At 34.3% G+C, this 16140-nt stretch overlaps 1 pseudogene; it reads right to left on the bottom strand.

The window, feature by feature from the left end:
• Positions 1–10495: 10495 nt before the first annotated feature.
• On the bottom strand, positions 10496–10622 carry LOC120097278 (U2 spliceosomal RNA; annotated as a pseudogene).
• Between the last annotated feature and the right edge of the window lie 5518 nt (positions 10623–16140).

Raw genomic sequence — 16140 nt, 5'->3', positions numbered from 1 at the left:
GTTTGCTTTTGGGGGGGGTTAGGAGACTTTTAAAGACTGCTTCAATTTCTTTACAGTTTATAGTTTCATTTAGATTCTATATCTGATTTTCATCTAACGTTTGTAAATGGCAAAATTATCCATTTACCAAATAACCATTTCTTTTAGATTTTCCAGTCTTGTGGAATACAGCTTTTGAGGTATGACCTAATGGGTTCTTAGGATTTCTTCTGTGGCTATTGTTATATTCCTAACTTTTTTTCTGAATTTGTTAATTTAGATTCATTCTCTCTCTCTCTCTCTCTCTCTCTCTCTCTCTCTCTCTCTCTCTCTCTCTCTCAATTTGGATAAGGGCTTGTGTATCTTGTTAATTTTCTAAAAGAACCAAATTTTGTTTCATTAATTCTTTGTGTTGATCTCTTTGTTTCCATTTTATGATTTAAGCACTCAGTTTGGTAATTTCTGCTCGCTACTCCTCTTGGAAGTGTTTGCTTCTTTTAGTTGTAGAAATTTTGTTGTGCTATTATGTTATAAATATGAGATCTCTAATTTCTTTATGAGTGCACTTATTGCTCTGAACTTCTAACTTAGCACTTCTTTAATTGTCACTCATAAGTTTGAATTTTGTGCATTAATTTTTATTGAATTCTAGGAAGGTTTTTTTTTTCTGCTTTTCTATCTTGACCTAGTAGACATTCTAAACCTGGCATGGCCTCTACGATTCCAGCTACTGTTTTAGCCTCTGGAGTTCTGGGTACTAGTGTGGCCTCTGCTAAAGAGGAGTGTTTGGGGGTTTCTATGTACCAAAGTGGTCTTTGAAGTTCTGGTTACCTCTGTGGCCCATGTGGTTACAGGTACAGGTATGGCATCTGGTAGAGAAAAAGATTTGTTAGCATGGCCTCTCACAGAGGACTGGGCTTCTGCCAGAGTTGTGGGCCAGATGTGCTTATCTATTTTAATGAACTATCTAAAGGAAATTTTTCTGTAGAGTATAAATGAGTACATATTACATAATTCCCATGTTCTTTGAAGCTCCATAAAGGCTAGTTTCCCATGCAATTGCAACTCTCTCCCTAACAAAGTTGATGAATCTTCAATGTTTATTGAAGAAGATAACAACGTTTACTTCAGAAATCTCTCATTGTTATTCTTTTTTTTACATTTTGACAAATGTATATTCACTGATTTGATATTGTTTTCTTTTATCATATTGAAGTATATTGTTGCCTTTATATCTGCTGCGGTCATAGTCATCTCTGCAAATCCTTAACCATTTTTCTCTTTCTAAATATATGTCTGTTTAAAATGTAATCACCTTATGGCTGTACAGTGTACAGTCTTTTCAGACAGGTTTTCCTCATTTCATCCGTGCCTTTAAGATATATTCACATCTTCATTGGTTTGAAGAACCTTCTTTTATAGGTGTAAACAAATCTACCGTATGAATGAAACACAATTTGTTTATATATTCACCCTTTGAAGAACATCTTGCTTGCTTACCCATTTTGATAATTTTAAATGATTTTTTTTATAAAAGTCCGCATCCATTTTTTTTCTTGGAGAAAGACTCCTCCTTTTTAAGGACCAACTGTGTTTTTGTTGTTGTTGTCATCGTCGTTGTTGTTGTTGCTATTTTCTTTTTTTAATTTTCTTCCAGCTCTCCTTTCATTCTTTAACCTCAATATTAGCTATTTACATTTAAATGTTTTGCCAGGTTTTACTTTTGGTGAGTCTACTTGTTAAAACAGCTGCCATAACAACTTGTTTTTAAAAAAGCCTCTGACAGTTGGATTTTCGAATCTGGATGATTTCATTATACAAAACTTCATTGGTTATATTCCTTATTATTCATTGTAAGTATGTTGGTATTCACTTTTATTTCCCTGTCATGTGACAGTTTATTGAAAGGAAATCTTACTTTATCCTCGAAGTCACCTGGTGGAGTTGGTTGTTTTAAAAGTTTCTCTTTCCCATAATAACACATAGTAACCAATCCCTACTGGGAAAAACAGAATCACAGTATAACAGTTGTCATGATGGAAAGATACTCTGAAACAGGAAGAACAATTTATAAAAGTCATACAGTGATTGTCATTTCAGAATTACATCCAGCAATATGTGTAATTTTTACATACTATCTATATAATTTTTCTTATTAGATACCTTTTAAATATTGTATTGGTTCTTTGTGAATTTCATACAACTTCCACTCACCTTCCTATCCTCTCATAACCGCAGTCTATCTTAGCAACATCCCCACAACAGAGAAAAGAAAAATCTCACCGTGGAAGCTCTTCAGTGTAATACTTGGTCCCACCCTTTTGTCCACACTTCTTTGCTTGCATATGTTCCTTGAAAGGACCCATTGGTCTGGTAGGAGGTCTCGGTGCACGCCAGCCAATTAGACTCTCAGGTTCTCACGCCTTCATATCCAGCTCACCAGCAAGTCCCACAACCAGGGCCACCTCAACCCTGCTGCCCAGGTAATGTTTAGATCCTGTTCTCCAGAGTGTTGCAGCTCATGAAGAACTGGGCTGTTTCTCCCACATTCATGACCACCGAACTAACGCTCCCTCATCCATGCCATGGCATGGGAGATGAGTGATATGACTAGCTCTCCCGTGCTTATAACCCCGGTCTGGATCACGTGCAACTCTTGCAATCTACAGGATCGCTCTCCCTAAGGACTTCCGCTCGTTAGGGGCAAGGTCAGCTCTCTTGTTCTCATGCCCCCAGGGTCATCTCTCTCACGATGCCCTGGCAAGGGGTGGGGCCAGTTCTGCACAGCCCTTAGATGTTATTGTGTTCACAGATACAAGCACAGAGTAGGGATGTCTGGATTTTTGGTAACAGACCCCTGATGCTACAGTGCCACAAACCCATAGTTCTTGGTGACACCAGGACAAGACCCCACCATGGTTCCAAGTGGTATGAAACATTACTCACATCAGAGGGTTCCTCACTACCCTTAAGTCTCCATTTGTGTCTCTCTTTGTTATACTCGCATCCTTCTGTTTTGGTTTCCCTTTCATATCCCCACCATTAATCGGCTACTCTTAGTTATGCCCAGGGTCTTTGAATATCTGGGGTCATCTCAGACACAATATGCTCCTCCAGGCCTGCATAGGACCAGACTGGTGGTCATCTCAAACTAGTTCCCTGTCAGGAACCCATGGGGATGGTGTCTAGCTCCCTCCTTCTTTGGGCCTGAATGGTCCTGTGGAAGGGTCATCTGTCTTGAGCTCATTCCCACCTGGGACCAGGGTTCCACACAGGGTTCTTCTGGTTTCCAGCTTGCTTTCTTCCCTGGGAGTCCATCTTGGCCTGTGTGGCATTAGGCAACCTGGTGGTTGTCTCAGGCTCACTTTTTATCAGAGAGTGTTAGGCTACTAATATTTCCTTATGACAGATCATTATGAGTTCCAGGATGAAAGAATTAGAAGTTAAGAGAGTAATATTTGCTGTCCACACTGGCTATGAGTTGGCAAGATATTAATATGGTGCATAAACTTCAGATTTGTGGGAAAGGAACAGCACAGTGACATCTCTATCAAGGACCTTCTCATTAACATGAACATCCTTAAATATGTTAGGGAGTTTAACTGTCAATCATCAGCATCCTATGAAAATTAATGTACTCACATGACAGCATATAAAAATATCTTTATCACTTGAAGCTGCAGAGCAGATAGATAGTCTTGACAGTCAAGTTCAAGAATAAATTATGAGGTCACATTACTATAAAGTTGTGAAGTGAACAATGTTACTTGATTTCAAATGGATACGTGATTGAATTATAGTGTATTCCTGTGGCAATGATATGTTAGGTGCCTACACCTAAGGATATTAACCTTCAAATCAACTCTTGAAATCTTTAAACCTGGAAAAATGTGTTTCAGTTTTAGTCAGCCTTAACTCAAACATTATTCTGACAGTTAGCTTCCAAAAAAAAATATAAACGAACATTTCTCACATTGGATTAACAGGTTACCTGTCCCAAAGCTTGCCTGAAACCTTAAGGATGAAACACCTCAGAAACACCTTGAGCACTCAAGCATGAACAAAATCAGAAATTTAAGGTATTTTACACTCTGTGAAGATCTCTTTACCACTGGGAGAGGATCAACTGATGAACTGTTCTTATCTCTGTAAAATGAATGGACTCTTCTGAATTTCTTTCAATATTCTCTTTTGGAATTAAAATATAAATAGATCACTTTCTTCTTTCTCTTTCTATTTTCCAACACTTACCATGTGTGACCCCAATCAAATCTCTCAGATTTATGGTCTCTTCCTTAAAAATATGTGTTTTAGTTTTTCAGAACTCTACAAATGAACACTACATCCACATCACTCCAGCTTCTTAAATCTCCAGATAGAATTAGTATCTCACCTTGACAAAATTGTTATGAAGACTCTGAAATTCAAGAAATTTTCAACATAAAAATATTTGTAGGATAGTTTACTTGCATATTTATAGAAAATATAAGATGTTGCTTTAATTCCTTCAGATGATGGGATGATATGAGAGCTATACAAAACTATATAAATATACTTCTTGGGCTCAGCACAGAGCACATCTTTCTTTGTGATAACTATTCCCAGGCTTACATGCTTCTAGCCTTCCTACAATTGAACCTACCAAGTGGACTGATTCAATCTAGCTTCTCTTGGCTTCTGACTGAATTGCTCTACTTGTCCTCATGCCAACTTTGGAGAGTGGTTCTAATTAGTAACTCCCCATTCTCTGACTTATTCCGATTTACCAATGTTTGGTGTGCAATCTGTCTCATTAGAACTGTCCCAGGCAGAGGGTGGGGCAGTGAGCAGGATGTAAATTAACTAAGTGAAAAACTTGGAGAGTCCTAACTGCTGAGGCGGAGGATGCAGTGTCTGTGATCCAGAACAAAAGAAGGAGGCTCTCTCACATGGAATGCCAGAGTTCCTGGAGGATCGAATTTATCACAGAATCATCTTACTAAAACTTGTATAACTAGAATTACTCATAGACAGCAAGGTGAGATGAGTATTTAAGACATTTCTCCATCTTCTCCAGTCCCCACTGAAATGAATAGTTGATAAATAATAAATAAACATGTATACATATATATTTATAAATAGTTTTTATGAATATCTATCTATCTATTTATGATTTTTATAAATTTACCTGTCCAGGTAAAATGGCTATACACACACAGCATATACCTACCCTCATACATAGAGAGACTCTCTTTCCTTTGCTATTCTTGTGAGATTTGGGCATATTCTCTTTGACTCGTTCTGCTAAACCTTTTTCTTTTTTCATCACTTTGTCTACTTCTCACATAAACATTAAATTTACCTTGATTTGGGGGGATTAAAGGTGTATACTAATTGTGTGTCTGTATTTTAGCCAGATCATACTATGATCCAGGGCACGTCTGCATTCCAGTTGGTTCACAGAAATCTAGAAGGTCTTTGGATGTGATCCTTTACTGGAACAGCCATTCTGCAGCACAAAATAATCAGTCTACAATATAGGTTTGTTTGTTTGCTTGCTTGCTTGATTTTTATTTGCAATTTACCCTAATAGTAGGAATAACTCAATAGTAAAGATCTCTTTATGGGAAACCATCTTTTCCCTAAAAGTGGGAATAACTCACTATCAGTGAGTTATTCTTCATGGGAGAAAAATTTAAGAGGAGCCGAATTTCTTGTACACAACCAAAACCAATCAAGGTATAAAGTACAAAATCAAAGCTGTTAAAGTTTCCTGAAATATTAATCATAGGAGTTGTTTTGCATATAGAAACTGCAAACATTCTAGGTAGTTCACAATTAACTTTTTTTATTTATCAACTGCAACAGACAACACAAAACAGAAACTATCCACTATATATCACTCATATTTAATCTCAGAAGAGATTGCCTTCTCCACTGGCACAAGGAAATGACAAGATTAACCAATTATTAACAGGAAATGTGCTAGAATCCTTAAAATGTCATTTAAAACATCATGTTTAAATATTTTTTTTCCATTTCTTGGCAACCAGACAGAGAAATCTATGTGGTGTGGTATGTATGTGTGGCAGGTTTATAGGGACTGTTTTATAGAGACAGGTAACAGACAGAACAAGCTAAATACAGATAAAGACAGAAAGAGTCAGAGAATGAGAAGGAGCCAATAGATTATGGCATAATTCCAAAGTTAGTATAAGGCTAAGCAGACCATTTCAATCAAAGGCTGAGAAAGGCTAGTTTGGATCAGTCGGGTTGAAAGACTAAATTGTATAGAAGCTAGAAGTTTTGAAGACTAGGGCTGGGTTAGAAGAGAGAAACGCTCTGAGCTCAGCCCAAGATGTATGCTTGCTCAGCTTGGGTAAGGCTCTTATATCATCCCATCATCTGAGGAAATAAACACAATATTTACATCAAGGAATGAAACTGTTACATATATTCAAAAACATTTTTAAGTTTTATTGAATCAATTAACTATTTACTTTAAACAAAATAATTGCTCAGCCTTAAAAATATAGAATGGTATTTTCTCTACGTCAACATAGTTGAGTCATGTAGTCTTGTGGATATGAACATTTAGAAATACTCTACACCTGTTTGCTCAATATATAATGTTTTGAAGTGGGCTTCAAGGAAAATATTCATCAACTTATCAAATTCTGTTATGAACTGCTGTGTAAAATTATAACTATCTGTAGTACAAACCAATTTTAAGAGAATTATGACAAATTATTTAGTAAAGAACAATAACAATCATTAGAAAATGAAAACTAATGATTAAATAATTAGAAAATATGTACTTATTTCCATAAGAACAAATAATAAGTTGGACTTTATTAGTACATCTCTGATGGATGAAATTATTTAATTTATTTTTTAGTATCTTGATTATTTATCAAGTGGTTTTATTTTCTTTGATTGGGAAAAATGTGATTAATAATAAAACTTTTTCATTGTAAACTAGTAATTAAATTGTCACATCAGAAATTATTATCATAGAAGAAACATATAATGACCAATAAACAAGAAGCTAAGATAAAAATCTAAATTATCAAAGAAAATAATTACATGTTTTGAACATTTATTGTTTTAAAGTACTGTGGTAAAATAGTGTTTCTTAGTACATGTTATATGACATGAAATACTCTAGTATCCAGTAAACTGAAAAGAAATGTTACGTCAATTCTAATATTTTTCCATAGTAATTTTATTTTGTAGTTTTTATTTACTATTTAATTACATAAAACACATTGGATAATTATAAATAAGACAAATAATTATTAAGATAAAATGTACTATTAAGGGAATGGCTCAACAATAAAGAATACTTGGTAATCCTGAAGAGGACATGGATCTGGTTCCCATCACCCACATCACACAGCTCACAAATAACAAGAACCCAGGTTGCACAGGATCTGATGCCCTCGCCAGTCTCTAGGGCATATGTGTGCACTTTGTACACATATGGACTGGCAAGCATGAACACATAACCATAAAAAATTATTGAAATGTACTCATAAGATAAAAATTCATTTTTTACATAATTGTTTAAATATGAAAATATTTAGGAACAAAGATTATTAAATCAAAAACAAGTACCAAGAATTCAATTCAAATTAATAAATTTCTGCAATATATTTGCATCATATGTTATTATTATTATTATTATTATTAATTTTTTATAAACAAGGGCAGACTTAAAAAATACATTGAACTGGTAAGTCCAACCAACGTTCTACAGCTCTCTGGACCCAAAGCAATACTGTTACTTACATAATGTGGGGTTTACTCAAAGGCAAAGGCAAGGATCATATTAATCTCAGACAATATGATGGAAAACAAGGAAAGGGAAGACAAAATAGGAAAACAGAAAAGAAAACATCTCTAAAATAGATTATGCATTGGTCATGGGGATTTCTATTACAGGGAAACTGTCTTGTGTAATAGCATTGGAATCAATAACCCTGAATGCATTGTCTTGGGAGGAATATTGGATGATTTTCAAGCACCCTTTGTTATAAAACAGAAGCAACAATGTAAAATCATGCCTATTAAGAACCCTACCGAACAAATATTTCACTGTAAAATGGTCAAAATATGTCAAACTGTGGCATTTATAATATCCTCAGTTCATCCAAAGTGCACAATATGTTTTATTATAATGTAAACTAATATCAATGTCCTTGCATTTTCATTTCCATGTTTTCAGAATGATCTTTATGTATAGGTATTATTTACTTTTATTAAGTAATGTAATGAAAATATAAATATGAAAAACTTACTACATTTGCCCTGAGAACAAAATCTCATAAGCATGACATATAAGCATTGAATGGTGTTCTGACTATACAGTCTATATTTATATAGGATACTCAAAGGAAACATCACTCTTCTATGCATTCTTATAGAGAGAATGATACTATATTACCTTCATTTTCAAGATAGACTACAGCAGAAAATTGCCCAAATTAATATGCAACCTGCATTGTGTATTCATAATTCAAATGTAACTCTAACACTCTCAGAAACCATTATTCAAGTTCCTCCCTGCATCACTATCAAGATGGCCATTATCTTAAATAAATGTGAACACATTATAAAACACTACAAATTGTCTTAATTTCGAAACATAATCACTATGCCTCATCATGATAAATTTGGTCAACTTTGTGAACACAGGTCATAATTCACATACAATGAACAGCATAAATGTACATTTCAGTTTTTCTTTATTCGTATATAATGAATAATGGTATTATGTAATTTGCAAATGATGGATTAATATTCATCCTGATAGTCATATAAGCTATATTTAGAAAATCGAAGAACACATTATTTCATTGCAGTGCACAATGCAGGTTTTAAAAGAGTCAAGAAGGAATTCATACTTGCAGGAGATGATATTTGGAAAATATGATATTGGGGGGAGAAAAGAAGCATAGGAGAGAATGGAGGAGGAGACCAGAAATGAGGGTTCAGTATGATTGAAGGACACATGTATATCTACGTGATCATATCATAATAGCTTACAATAAAAAGTAATATATGTCTAAATAAAAATTCCAAAAAACTAGAAAAATGGAAGTTATTGAACTAAAATATAAGTTCTGGAAAAAGGAAGGTGTATGAGAGTTCAATTTATTAAAAAACAGTGCAAAAAAACCACAAATAATTAAAGGTTTGTATTTAAATTTTGTAGGAGCATTAAGATTCATGAATCTTTAACAGGGAAATTCTTGTTACTATTTTAGTACATCTGAAATTCTTTTATAATATTTAATATGAATCTGATCTTCATTAGGATGTTGTGATTTTTGTGAAATGACTTATTAAGATTCAGTCACGATTTGGTCTTCATAGGATAATAATTTCAACTGTTAAGTTAAACTTCTGTTAAAAATTAATACTCCACTTAAAATGACATACCTGGTAATTTCTGAATCTTGCATAAGCTGTAAGCAATTATACCCTTGGTGATATCTTTCTGTGTTAGAAATATAAGAGCTCAACAGCTTCTTTACATCACTCTTAATAGATTTAATCTTTGATTAAATCATTAAATTTTGTCCTCTAAATTTACTATGGAAAATTGGTGCTACTTCATGATTTTTTTACACAAAATTTCCTTCTGTTAGAGCCATTTGCACCTGATATTTTTGAAGAAAAATGCAAAATTGTTGAATGGATAGTAAACCCAAATAATTTGGCAAAGGAAAAATGTCTGCTACTTGTTGAAAGTTTTGCTATTTTTAAAAATGAGTTGATGGATCTGAAAATTCCAATGTTCTTCAGAGTAAAATTCCTACTATTAAGGCACACTGTGTTAAATAAACTTCTCTTTATTCCCAGTCATCCAAAACACCAGTCCTTCACAATTGTTTACAAATCTTAAAACTACTGCAAGGTGGAGTGAAAACATCACATGAGTTTCTTTAAGATATTAACTTTAGGAGTGATAGGGATTAAACAATAAAAGATCTGTTCTAGCTACTCAATGTTTGCAATTTCCAGCTTTTTCTTTTCTAATATTACAAATGCTTAGGGAGAGCTGATCTCTAGTTGAAGCATTGTTAAAGTCGATACTTTTGAAAAAGAAAAATATCCAAGCTTCATAAGGTTAAATTTTTCTTTCTTTACTGTTTTATTTTCTGAATTTCAAAAGGTTATATTTTGCCATGGTAAAGTCATCTTCCCAGCTGATCAATACTCATTCAATAAGTAAAGAACTGTAGCTGAAAAAAGAATTGTGGCCAAATCCCTTACTCTTCCTTAAGTGATTAAAAAATCAATGTTACCAATGGACAGTTAAGCAAAACCTGAATGCTCGAACAGACAGAAAAGATCAAAGCAGCACTCTACTAATAAAGGTAACCTAGATCAACTCTTGCTTGATCTGGTCTTTTATGGTTTGCACACATTCTTTCACTTTGCATATTCTAATGATATTTGAAACCACTCACAAATTTCTACAAGACACTGAAAGAAAAAAAAAAGGTAGTTAAAGAAAAATAATTCAATATTGGACTATCCTGTTTTTTAAACAATTTTAAGAAAAAATCAAAATACACTTTTGGATCTATCATTATGAATTATACTGATAAGAACAGATACTACACTTGATCTTAGCCAAAAGGCCGAGAAGCGATTCATTATGAATTATAAACCAGATCTTTTTTATTTAATGTAAAATTATCTTAGTGTATACAATAGATACTCAAGTGAATAAAAATATGTTGGGACAATATTTTGATGCAGATTTTGCCACCAACAGTACATGAGGATGAATATGATTCTGTGAGTACAAAGAGATTTTAGTATCCATATTTTTGTCAGTAAAGGATACAAAAGATAAAGATTCATTTCAAAATAGCATGTTTAAAGTATTTGAAGTATTAGCATCTTAGGCTCAAAAAACTATAAACAGCTGATTGTTTAGAAGTAAATGTTCATCTTTCTTACTTTAAATCAGCTTTTTCTAATTGGTTCTGATTTTTTTAAAGCATGTCAACACAAAGACCCATGTATGCTAATCAGAGAACTACTGAAAAATAACCAGAAATGTATATGCAATTAAAGCAATACATAAATGGAAAGTCCATAAAATTAATGTAACCTTCTAAAACTAAATGTAACAAAATACATATGGTCTGTGCCAAAATATTCTTAATTTTCTAGAAGAATTTATTGAAGCTCCTAACGTTGCCCTCTATATGTTATGGCATTTAGTGTATCATGTTATTCTCAATCGAACACTGAAGTGTAAAATCTTGTGTTTCACTTGAATGAACACTCATTAAAATCTACATTGTGAAGATTTTACCAAAGAAAAGATTTTAGCAAATACAATTGTACCACGTTTCTCTTCATTGAGAAAAGTTACCCTGGCATAAGGAACTTCTCTTATATAGTTATTTACTTTTATTGATAGAAGGGGATGAATTGCTTAGCTCCAATATATATTATTTAAGATTCGTCAACTCCTTTGAACTTGCTTTTGAAATTTTTAGTGCGAGTCCTTTGAAGGTAAACTAAGTTCATAATTATTGCAACTCGTTTTGAGAGAACTGTGAGACATACTAACTGTTATTCATAATAAAATAAATTTTAATATTTTCTTTATATAATTATTTATGGTTTTAATGCAAAGTTTTTTGTTGAAAACCTTTATAGGCAACATATATATATGCATATAAAAGAATAATACTTTTTTATGAATAGTAGATTGAAACTGTGTGCATGAGAAAACATTTTTTCACTGAAGTTAGAAATCAGGCTATTTGGTATTAACACATAATAAATATTTTCCTTATTCCTGCCTTAGTAGCCCTGAATGAGGGAGCAAACTATCAATTCCTGTTACACATAATTTCATTATAATCATATAAGAAACCCTAAGCAAAAATCATATAGGCAAGATTGGTGAGATTCTGACCAATATAAATGATAAATAAAATTATTGCTGTGGTTTAGCTATTGTGATCCACGTGTTTTGTTACACATTGGGTATCTGGAAACATAGCAACTGTAAACCTAGTGTGGGAAACCCATGATATATTATCATGTCCATTTCCACCTCTATGCTGTTTTAATATCTGCATAGTTAACCTGATTGATATATATATCATTCATATATTATATAGAGACACATATGATTATGATATAAAATATATGTACATATACTATACATATATATTATAAATTTATCATGATACATACTTTAGAACTTGTGACTCTGAATAGATTTTCGTGATTCTGGACTTTGGACAATGGTGCTCTTCCAGATACTCAGAGCTCTTCCAAATCACTCCACTGTGGTAACTTTCCAGGATCATTTTAGATCTGCCAAGTTATTATCCTCTGATTTAATTTCTAAATATGTAGGATGGGCCATATTTTCTAGCTCTGTTATGGTTTCCAGTAACCTATGACTAGCTAGATATGCAGGCTGTGATGCTACTTCCAAATATGTTTAGGCATGCCAACATGGCATGCTCTGATTTAATTCTCATAGTTAAGAACATGCCAGATTGTGGGAATGTAAATTGACTGCCAGAACAGTGAATTTCTTGGGAGGGAAATAGCTCATAAGAGCAGATCGCTTTCAGATTTATAGACTTGCATGGTAATTTATACACTTCTCTTTTCCCTCCAAGGAACTCCTTGTTATAATTATTCTGACAACCATTTTATCAGTTTTAAAACTCGAAGTTTCAATAATAGGAGGGCGCAGTTGTGTAGCATAATTATTAAGAACTATTTGAATTCAAAAATTTCAAAATTAATTTATCACTTCCCTACCTCTTACGAAATTAGCTCCACTTTCATGACTGTGTCATTTAAGTGGAAGTCTTATAATGCCATTCATTCTCCAGCTATGCCACCCACCATTCTGCCTTGTTCTGTGTCTATCCTTAAAATCTGGCAAATTCTTCCAGTTTCTGTTGTAATATTAATCATAGACTCAATGCTTGTGTTTCCATTTCTATGACAAGCACAAATCAGACTTGCATAAATTATTTGGGATTTTATAATGGCTTCTTAAACTTCATGTAGATATTGGTCAACCTGTCTAGACGAGCTCGGTCTCTATGACTATAACCAAGATGTCGATTACAATTCATTTCATTTCAGAGCCATAGAGAGATCTATATTTTGCAGAGAGTCTTAAAATACCTGTAAGAGGAACTTCAGCATTGGCTCAGTGGTTAAGAATCTGTACAAACTTTGGCAACATTTTGATTCCTGGAACACACACATTACAACTGCCACTGAGTCCAGGTCCACAAACAACATCTGAACACTACAAACGTCTGAACACATGTATGTGCACACTTACATACAGTCATACAAATAACACTTAATTGAAAATAATAAAACAAATATTTTAAAATACATATACACAAAATGTATCTTTCTTAGAATCAATTCATACACTATAAAATAAAATTGCTAGTTCCAGGCAGGGTAAACCTCATTCCAAGTTGTTGGTGAAAATATCAAAACAATACAGGCTATTGCACTGTTCTTGGTATCCTGTCAGTGTGGTAAGAGTTAACTGCTGAAGAGACTACACACTGTTGTAACAGAACTTAGACAAGTCAAACTAGAAATAACGTGGCTGCCCCCTCCCTAGTAGTTAGATTCCATAGTGTTGGATGATAATAAGCAGGCTACAAGAAAAATTACTCAAACTATTACCCAATGTTAAAAATAATAAAAACTAGCCCTGAAGAACATATTCAATAGTATTATGTTGGCACCAATGTCTTGTGAATAAGCAACAAATGCCTAAGTGAGCTGAAAGCCATCTCCTTATTTTAATGGATGAAAGTCAAAGAGTTTAAACTAACTGTGAAGAATAAAAAAAAATGTATAAATACATTTCACTAAGTATGCATTCTGGTATATCAAACATTTTTTGATAGCTCTTAACATTTGAGTCTCACAAACATTATTTTGTTTTTCATTCATTTGTTTGTTATGTTTGGCAAAGATATAAATAAATAATGTCATAATTTTGTTAAGTACTTATGAAAGTATTTTCATTCAAAATCGTATTTTACTTAGTATGTATTTATTTAAAGGAGAAAGTGTGAAAGAGAGTGCAAGCTTTTTTTATTGTTGATTTTTAAGTAAGTTAAAATTGTAGTTATAAGCTTGAATTTAATGCACTAATTAAAATAGAGCTTATATCAAACTATTTTTAAGATGAATTTTCAATGACTTCAAAAATGTATTGTGTTGTACTTTATCTTATTTGGATGCATAATTGTTTCATTATTATTTAATAGTTTGATACATTTAAGGTTTTTTTTTTCCTATTTGACAGTTATTTCTTCAATCCAGTGTTGTAAATTTAAAACTGTTTTTTTTTCCCACGTGGAGAGGTTCAATGAGAGAAGAAGAGCAGAAGCGGGGAGGAGTAAAGGAGGCCAGCCTTGGGCATGTGGAGGAGGGGGGTGTATGGGGAGCAAAGGGACAGGGACAAAGAGGGCATGAGATCAGAGAAGAGAAGAGCCGAATTTAGACTGTGATGGTCTGTGCTTTTGTTTCCCACAGTGTTCATGTGTTGAAATCCTAATTGGAAAGTGGAGAAATTACAAGTGTTGTCATTCCAATGCTGTGGTCTCAACTGAAGCCTCCGCAATCGTATTATGAAGATGTAGTGAAAGTCTTGTTAGTGAAAGAGGTTCTCTCTTAAACACTCTGATATGAATGGCTCTTAGACTTAGGGCTGACAAACTGAAAATAAAGATTTTGATGGTTATAAAGGCCAAAGTTAATGATATTTTTAGTGCCTTGTTGGTGATGCAGTGTCTAAGATCTTAAGGGTCCAGGTTAACTGAGACTGTTGGACCTCCTACAGGGCTACCCTCGTCCTCAGCTTCCTGAAGCTTTTCCCTAATTCAACCAAAGAAGTCAGCAGCTTCTGTTCTTTGGTTGGGTGCACATATCTGCATCTGACTCTTTCAGCTGCTTGTTCCGTCTTTTGTAGGGCAGTCATGATAGGTTCCATAGCCTCAGAAATGGTGTCAGGTCTTTAGGCCTCCCTGTGTGCTGGATCCCACTTTGGGCCTGTCCTGGATCATCTTACCTCGGGTTTTTCTCCTTTTCCACCCCTGCATTTCTTTCAGACAGAAAACATTATGAGTCGTAGCTTTGATTGTGGGATAGCAACCCCACCCCTTACTTGATGCCCGATCTTTCTACTGGAGATGGGTTCAGTAAGTTCCTTCTCCCCACTGTAGGGCATTTCATCTAGACCCCTCCCATCCCATCCCCCGCCACGAGTCCTGAGAGTCTCTCACTTCCCAGGTCTCTGGTACATTCTAGAGGGTCTTTCCAACCTCCTTCATTCCAAGGTCACCTGTTTCCATTCTTTCTTTTGGCCCTCAGCAGAAATACCACTCTTGAGAATATACCCAAAAGATGTCCCACCATGCCACAGGGGCACATTTCACTATGTTCACAGTGGCCTTATTTGTGATAGCCAGAAGCTGGAAACAACCCAGATGTTCCACGGCAGAAGAATGGATACAGAAAATTTGGTTCATTTACACAATGGAATACAACTCAGCTATTTAGAACAAAAACATCCTGAGTTTTGCAGGCAAATGGATGGAACTAGAAAATATCATCCTGAGTGAGGTAACTCAGACCCAAAAGGACATTCATGGTACGTCCTCACTGATAAATGGATATTAGCCATAAAATAAAAAAAAAGTACAAAATACCCAAGATAAAGTTTACAGAACTCAAAAAGTTCAACAATGTGAAGGACCCAAAGCTTTAGTTATACTTGGGAGGGAAAAGAAACCAACCTTAAGTGGGGATGGAGGGACAAAGAAGGGAAAGGAGATGGGAGAGGGGAATTTGTGGTATTTGCTAGGGAAAAAGGACTAAAACCTGAGGGCCAGTAGGAAAAACATTTATTTCGTTTTATGAGATTATATCACTCCACCCTCCCATTTTCTCTTTCCAAACTATTCCACATATGCTATGCAAAACCTGTCTTATTCTGTTAGTCCAATAAGTAGATTACTCCATTATCAGGTTAGTCAGCTCTTTTATCTACTGATGATTCCAATGAAGCTTTTCAGTTCCTCCGTTGTGTGGATCCCTCATTGAACTTGAACCTCACAAGCTCAGCTATACTGGCTTTCC

This window comes from Rattus norvegicus, chromosome 15 (assembly GCF_021556685.1).
Source record: "Rattus norvegicus strain SHRSP/BbbUtx chromosome 15, alternate assembly SHRSP_T2T, whole genome shotgun sequence".
Classification (NCBI taxonomy): Eukaryota; Metazoa; Chordata; class Mammalia; order Rodentia; family Muridae; genus Rattus; species Rattus norvegicus.
Note: the sequence above shows the minus strand (reverse complement) of the source record. Positions and strands in the feature narration are given on the sequence as shown.